Source organism: Cynara cardunculus (genome assembly GCF_001531365.2).
Source record: "Cynara cardunculus var. scolymus isolate 2C chromosome LG 12, CcrdV1, whole genome shotgun sequence".
NCBI classification, from domain to species: Eukaryota; Viridiplantae; Streptophyta; class Magnoliopsida; order Asterales; family Asteraceae; genus Cynara; species Cynara cardunculus.
In genome coordinates this window covers 37,257,825-37,266,087 of record NC_037539.1, presented here as the reverse complement: position 1 = coordinate 37,266,087, position 8,263 = coordinate 37,257,825, and positions in this window count along the sequence as shown.

The window sequence follows — 8,263 nt, the reverse complement described above, 5'->3', positions numbered from 1 at the left end:
TTTTTATTATAATTTAATTTAAGTTTAATAATGAAATAATTTATTTTTGGTTTAATAATATAACATTTTATAAAGATAATAATTAAGTATTTTGTCAGAACTCAATGATTATCCTAATTATATCTTAGATTTTTTATATTTAAAATAAGATGTTTATCTTGTATTTGATTATGTTTATCTGCAATTAGTTATTCAAATTCAGATATGGAGCTTTAATAAGTTGTACTTACGCACATTCTACTTGTAATCTTGAGTTTTAAGTAATATGCTTTAATAAACAGTACTTTACGCATAAAAAGTAGTTTTTAAGAGTTTTTGTCAAATGCTTTATAATATAGTATATATTTTTTTTATAATTTATTTTAAGTTTAATAATGAAATAATTTATTTTTGGTTTAATAATATAACATTTTATAAAGATAATAATTAAGTATTCTGCTAGAACTGAATGATTATCCTAATTATATTTTAGAATTTTTATATTTAAAATGAGATGTTTATCCTGTATTTGATTTTGTTTATCTGCAGTTAGGTACACGAATTCAGATATGGAGCTTCAATAAGTTGTACCTACGCACAATTCACTTGTAATCTTGAGTTTTAAGTAATATGCATTAATAAACAATACTTTACACATAAAAAGTGGTTTTAAGAGTTTTTGTCAAATGATTTTTAATATAGAATATAATTTTTTTACATATAATTTAATTTAAGTTTAATAATAAAACAATTTATTTTTGGTTTAATATTATAAATTTTATAAAGATAATAATTAAGTATTCYRTWWDAMTTTAATGATTATACTAATTATATTTTAGATTTTTTATATTTAAAATGAGATGTTTATCTTGTATTTGATTGTGTTTATCTGCAGTTAGTTACACGAATTCAGAAATGGGATGAAATCGGATAGGGATGAAATCGTTTAGGGATGAACGGGTTTAAGAGTTTTAGCCAAATGCTTTATAAGATAGTATAGATTATACATACTTACAGACAATACCCTATAATTATCATAATTACATTTTTACGCGTATTTTTGATAATTATCCTCCATGAATACTTATTCTATAATCAACTTGATTTTAATATGGGTTTTTACAAATGAAAGCAAACGTATTCTTTATATACAACCCTACACGTTCACATACTCCTCAGTAATATTCATGTGTAATATGTGTCGTAAACAAATAAAAATTTACAATATATATATATATATATATATCTATGTGTATGCATTTATATAACTTATATATATATATGTATACATAGATATATGGAGACAAATATATATATATATATATATATATATATCCAAAGAGAGACCACACCAACTAATGCAAAGGTAACAAAATGGAGAATAAGATTCTATGATAGATTTGGCAAGGACCACATTACATGCAACCTCTTCTCCTTTCCTTTGTAAGCCACAAATCATCTTCCCATACACCAATCACCTCTTAATACATACCCCACAACTTATCTCTATTTTCATTTTATTATTATATTTTAAAACATGTATTTTTTTTTTAAATACATTAATATTATTTATTATCATTTTTAAAATTAAATTAAATTTATTGATAAAAATGGTATTTGAATAATATGTTGTTTCTTTCTTCTAAAACTTGTGCATTTATAAAGTGGACAAAAGATGTGACAAAGTTCCTCATTGAGGTACAAAAGTGGCCTACCATCAAAATTCCTAATTCTATATGGGGGATGTACTTGAGGTGGACAATATCCATCACATCTTATTCAAATAAGACACACCCTCATTCAACCTTCTTAAATTATGTCTTCTTATTCATGTGATTTTGGTTAAGATTTGTCTTTATGGTTTGGAAACTGCGGTTTTCGTCTCTATAGTTTGTGATTCGTTGCTGTTTAGGTTCTTAGATTTATAATTTATTGTTGTTTAGGTTATTATGGTTTACAGTTCTTTACTTTTTTGGTACATTATACTTTAAACGTAGCAATTAGTCCAGAGACGAAAATAGCAATATATAAACCATAGGGATGAAAAATGTAATTTCTAAACCACAAGAATGAAAATCGAAATTATTGACATATGAAAATGGTAATTTACTCTTATTTTTATTAACACGTTATAAATTTTTGAGTGAACTACAGTTTTTGTCCTTATTATTTACGTCTAACTACGAAAACCGTCCCTAAACTTCAATAAGTACAGTTATCGTTCCTGTTGTTTGCTTTGGAAATGGTCTTTGTTCACTAACTCTGTTATAATTGTCCGTTTAGTAAAGGGCATTTTGGTCCTTTTACCTCTTTTAGTCTTTTTATATAATATTTTAATTATGGTTAATACAATCAGATGTTTACATATACATATACACACACACTCATCATATTCAGCCACAATTTCCGACCATAATTTCTAGTTCTCCGACCTAAATCAAAACCTTAACCTAAAACAAATGAAAAACCCAAATCTAAGACTCAATCAATCGATCAATATATATATATATATATATATATATATATATATATATTGTATAAACTACAATTTTTGTCCCTGTAGTTTATAATATTCATTAATTTCTTAAGAGAAAATAAAGAAAATAGATAAAAAGACTAAAATACCCTTAATTTAATAGGGAAAAAAACTAATAGAGTTAAGTTGAGGGATTGTTTTCAAAGAAAAAAAAAATCAAACTAGAGGGATGATAACTATACTTATTGAAGTCTAGGAATGATTTTCGTAGTTGAATGTAAACCACAAGGACTAAAAGTGTAGTTTACTCAAAAAATTATAATGTGTTAATAAAAATAAGAGTAAATTAACGTATATGTGTTTTGTTAATAATTTCTATTTTCATCATTATGACCTAGAAACTGCGATTTTCATAGTCTAAAGATGATAACTATACTTACTGAAGTTTAGGGACGGTTTTCATACACCAAAATTGTAGTTTACTCTAATTTTTTTTAATTATTAAAATACTTCCATTTTGTGAATACCAAATAAGCTTATATTGATGTGTTTCAACAAAACATATATTAAAGATGAACACCCAAATAATCTAATCATCTAAACATAACTTCAATATTGTGAGAGAAACAATAAAACTATAACTAGAAGGTAAACATAACTCATTGTCAGAAAAAGGGTAATAGCACAATCAATTGGGATTGTTTGGTGATTGCTGAATGATTTGGTGCAGAATGATTAAGTGGTTAGAATGATTAAGAGGCTCTCATGATATAGTGTAAAATGAAATATAATTGTTTGGTAATTGTGTACAATGAAATTAGGCCTCTTAATGGTTAAGGGAGATCCAAGATACAAAATCATTCAGAGGGTTTTAGAACCATTAAGATGCAGACTTTTTTTTTTTTTGCCAAACAAGATTCACCTCTTAACGATTCAAGGTTACCTCTTAATGGAACTATTAAGAGGTAAATAAACAACCCCTTAAGTCTTTATAAAAACTTTTTGTAATGTCTGTATAAAAGACGCACAATCGTTAGTGTCGTAACTAAAAGACTTGTTAAATACTGTACTAAAACAAATGTGAATGGTTGAACATGCCAATCGTAGAACAACATCTGTAGTATTATCAACGTATTAATATATCATTTTGTTATGAAGCAGTGTTTATGGATTTGTCTGGTATTTATGTATTATGATGGAATTAAATAGAAGAAGTTATAAATAGGTATAGATAATATTGGTGAGTTGGATTCATTACTTGTAACTCAACATGTTGGTATGTCTTTCAATGTCTTTTAAGAATAATAATTTATTGAATAAAAAAATGGAAGTATTTTATAATATGAAATGTAGTGTTAAGAAAAGATAATAAATTGAGAAGGAAGGAGAACCACCTGCTTCATACGTGGGCTGCGACATGTAAAAGACATGTTGGCCCTCTTCTATTCATTTATGGACAATTTTAACAACTGTCATATCTCTCTTTCCATATATATACATATATGTATGTATATATACAATATATATATATATATATACATATATGTATGTATATATACAATATATATATATATATATATATATATATATATATAGTTATGTATGTATACTTATAATAAATAAGTATGAGTAACTGTAGTGATACATATCATCTTCTGGTGAGCCGCTTTTAGTGTTTTCCCGCTTAAATATGTACCCAAGATGAGTGCTCTCCTATTCCGACTTCTCCGTAGCCCAATCCCCTTATGAAACTTTCGTTATTGGGTTTTTTTTTCTTCTCATCGGAGTTATTTCACACTAAAAAGGCTACTCCTAGTAGAAGTGGTAGAATTATTCCAAATCAAATCAGATGGTTCTACTTTCTGACTTGCTTCTCTAGACATAATTTACATTAGTAGTTCAATTAGACTCATTTGTACGTATCTAGACACAATTTACATTAACAGTTCAATTCGACTTATTTGATTGACATGTGTCATCTTATTCAATCAATCCCACTAATTTAGGATGCAATTGGTTTTATTCTTTGGTTAATTAATTCGTGAGGTAACTGATTCCCTAAAAAAATTGTGTTTATTTCTAAGTTTAAATTCAATTTACCGATATACTTTCATTTCTAAATTCAATTTTACTCTAGGGTTAACTTCATTTTATTCTAAATTCAATTTTTATTCTAAGGTTAACTTCATTTTATTCTAAATTCAATTTACTGAAAAGTTTTTACTTCAGAGTTATTTCAAGAAAACAAGTCTGAAGTCATTCTTCAGACTTAGTTCACCCGAACTCTGGAGTCTGAACTCTGAAGTATTCTACAAGTCTGAAGAATCATTCTTCAGACTTAGCTTACCCGAATTTTGAAGTCTTCTTTTTCAGACTTAGCTCACCCGAACTCTGAAGTCTGAACTCTGAAGTTTTTTTTCAAACTTAAAAGTCTAAACTTTGATTTAGTGAGATTGAATTTATACTTCAGAGTTATTTCAAGAGTCTGAAGAGTCATTCTTCAAAGTTTTACTTCAGAGTTATTTCCAGAGTACAAGTCTAAAAAGTCATTTTTCAGAGTTAGCTCACCCGAACTCTGAAGTATTCTTTTCCAGACGGAGCACCATGTAGAGCCTCTGTATAGTGCATGCAGAGTTTATGGCTTGCCTATACAGAGCTCTAAAGTCTGAAGAGTTTTACTTCAGAGTAATTTCAAGAGTACAAGTCTTGTAATAAACTTATCTAGACTTTGAAGATAAGTTTTTAAGACTTCGACTAAGTCTTGTAATCTAGAGCCCCTCTGGTTGGTCTGGCTTCTGAATGGTTTTGCTTCTAGTTGTTTATTTGAACATTGAAAAAATATTTCAATCCATCATAAAGGAACCAGAGGGGTTCTGATTGATCTTCATGTTTAACCAGAGGGTCTCTGGTTGTAATTGGAACTCAAATAAGTATTTAACATTTTCTTGACCTAGAGGCTCTGGATAGACGAACCAGAGGCTCTGGTTGACTAGAGGGCCTTTGGATGGCCTTGCTTTTGGTTGGTGAGTCTGGAGGGGCTCTGGTTCTTAAGGACCAGATGAGCTCTGGTTCTTAAGGACCAGAGGAGCTCTGATTGGTCTTGTTCTGTATAATGCAAGCTTTACCATGGGGTCTTTTTCAAAGACATTGGGTATTTGAATAACTCTGAACTCAAGGTCTTCAGACTTCGTCTTCAGATTTGACAGAGGCGTTCTTTAAGGTTTAAATTTATAGTTTCATTTCTAAATTCAATTTTATTCTAGGGTTAACTTCATTTCAACTAATTATTGATATAATTTCATTTCTAAATTCAAGTCTGAAGAGTTATACTTCAAAGTTATTTCAATAGTACAAGTCTGAAGTCATTCTTCAGAGTTTTACTTCAGACTTATTTCAAGAGTACAAGTCTGAAGAGTCATTCTAAAGAATTAGCTCACACGAATTTTGAAGTCCACTTTTTCAAACTTAGCTCATCCGAACTCTGGAGTCTGAACTTTGAAGTCATCTTTTTCAGACTTAGAAGTCTGAACTCTGAAGTCATTTTTTAGACTTAGAAAAAGAAGTCTGAATTTTTCTTTTTCAGACTTAGAATTAGGGGTATACAAAAAACTGTCAACCAATGAAACCCATCCCACCCAACCCGCTAACAACCCAATTAAACTCAACCCGTCTAACCCTCAAACAGCCCGCCTGCCAAACCGCTAACCCACCAATTAGGATGGTTGAAATTGGGTTGGGCCTAGCTCAACCCGCCAAACCCGCCGCTAATATATAATTTTTATAATAAAGGTTTTTGTATATACGCCCAACAGCTACCCAATATTCGGGAGAGCCTTTACCTGATCCCATACGTGTTTGGAACTGCCATGAAACGACTTATTAGTCGATTTGGCTCGGGGGGATATAACTCAGTTGGTAGAGCTCCGCTCTTGCAATTTGGCCTTTTATTAGTTAGCCCCGGTAAAGCCCCCAGGCGGCGGAATTCTAACCTTGTGTCAGGACGTACGGGCCAAGGGACAGTCTCAGGCCTCGCAATCACTATTTTATCTCATGCCTTTCTTCGTTCATGGTTCGCAATTATCAGGGGCACGCTCTACCCACTGAGCTAATAGCCCGGCATCTTCTTCTGGAAATCCTAGCTATTCTTAGCATATCCATGCGCTTCATATTCGCCCGGAGTTCGCTCCCAAAAATATAGACCAATAGGGAAATCCCAATTCATTGGGCCTTTCGATACAACCAATTTTTTTGTTTTACGCGCCCGTAACTCCGTTTGACGTACAACAATGTGTTGAACTACTAATCAGATGGTTCTACTTTCTGACTTGCTCCATCCATATCCCAATTCCATTCATTTAATATCCTTTTGGGGATCCACTTTTTGGGGAATATGAGTCGAACATGCTCCACCGCTTGTGCGGGCCCCCGTCAATTCCTTTGAGTTTCATTAATTATATATATATATATATATATATATATTATGTATATATATTAATAATGTGTGTGTATATATATATTAATAATGTATAAATTTTATATAATTTTTATTGATATTATGTTTGTATTTCATTTATGTTAAACATATAAGCTACCAAAAGAGATTCACGATCAAAAAATAATGACAAATAATCTAATTAATAAGATAAAATTATTGAATATTTTTTGCGGCAACAACAAATTGATATGTCAGAGAATATGAATCATATTGGTAGATATTTGGTTGACGAATCCATCAATCTAATACTCCGTCATTTTATGTTGTACTTTAGTGGAAAGAAAATGCTTAATTATAACATTTTGCTACAACAACATTAGATCTTATATGATGCCTAAAATGTCTAAGCGTCCTATTATGGTACTTTATAGGATGAAACAATAAAAATGTCTTATCTAAAATAGTTACAATATGTTTATAGAATAATTTTGGACGTTTTAACAAATTCTATGACGCCTTTAAGATAAAATGTTGTTTTCGTTATTTTATACGACATGACTTGAAAAAGTGTCATATGAATCTAGGTGTCCTATAAAGATGAGTTTATGGGACATTTCTCAAAATGTTTCTATAAAATAACTAATACAACATTTTAAAGATCATTCTAACACACTTGTTGAAACGTCCTATAAACTTATTGTAATCTTTTTAGATAAGACGTTTTATAGTATGGTCTATAAACTTAAGTTTTATGAATTATTTCATTCGTCATGTTTATATGACTACTAACCCGCCTCATTCTCATCAAATTGAGGTAGCTCAGGAACTATATATCAACATATTTTTTTCTTCTGTTTGAATTCAATTGGGGTTATGGATTTTCAGTTTATGGGGGGGTAGTATGGGATCCGTTACACCACGATTTTGAATCAAAATCCAACCCAACCTGCTGTGGGTTGGGTTGGGTTAGGTTATACTTTTGAATGAGTTGGGTTAGGTTGAGATTTTTCTAAATCGTCATAAGTAGGTTGGGTTGTAAAAATGTTGTACACCAGCCAACCCAACCCGCGTACACCCCTACTTAGAAGTCTGAATAGTACAAGTCTGAAGAGTCATTCTTCAGAGTTAGCTCACCCGAATTCTGAATTCTTCTTTTCCAGACTTAGTTCACTCGAACTTTGAAGTCTAAACTCTAAAGTTTGAACTCTGAAGCCTTTTTTTTCAGACTTAGAAGTCTGAACTCTGATTTACTGGGACTGATTTTATATTTCAGAGTTATTTCAAGAGTACAAGTCTAAAGAGTCATTCTTCAGAGCTTTACTTTAGAGTTATTTACAGAGTACAAGTCTGAAGATTCATTCTTAAGAGTTAGC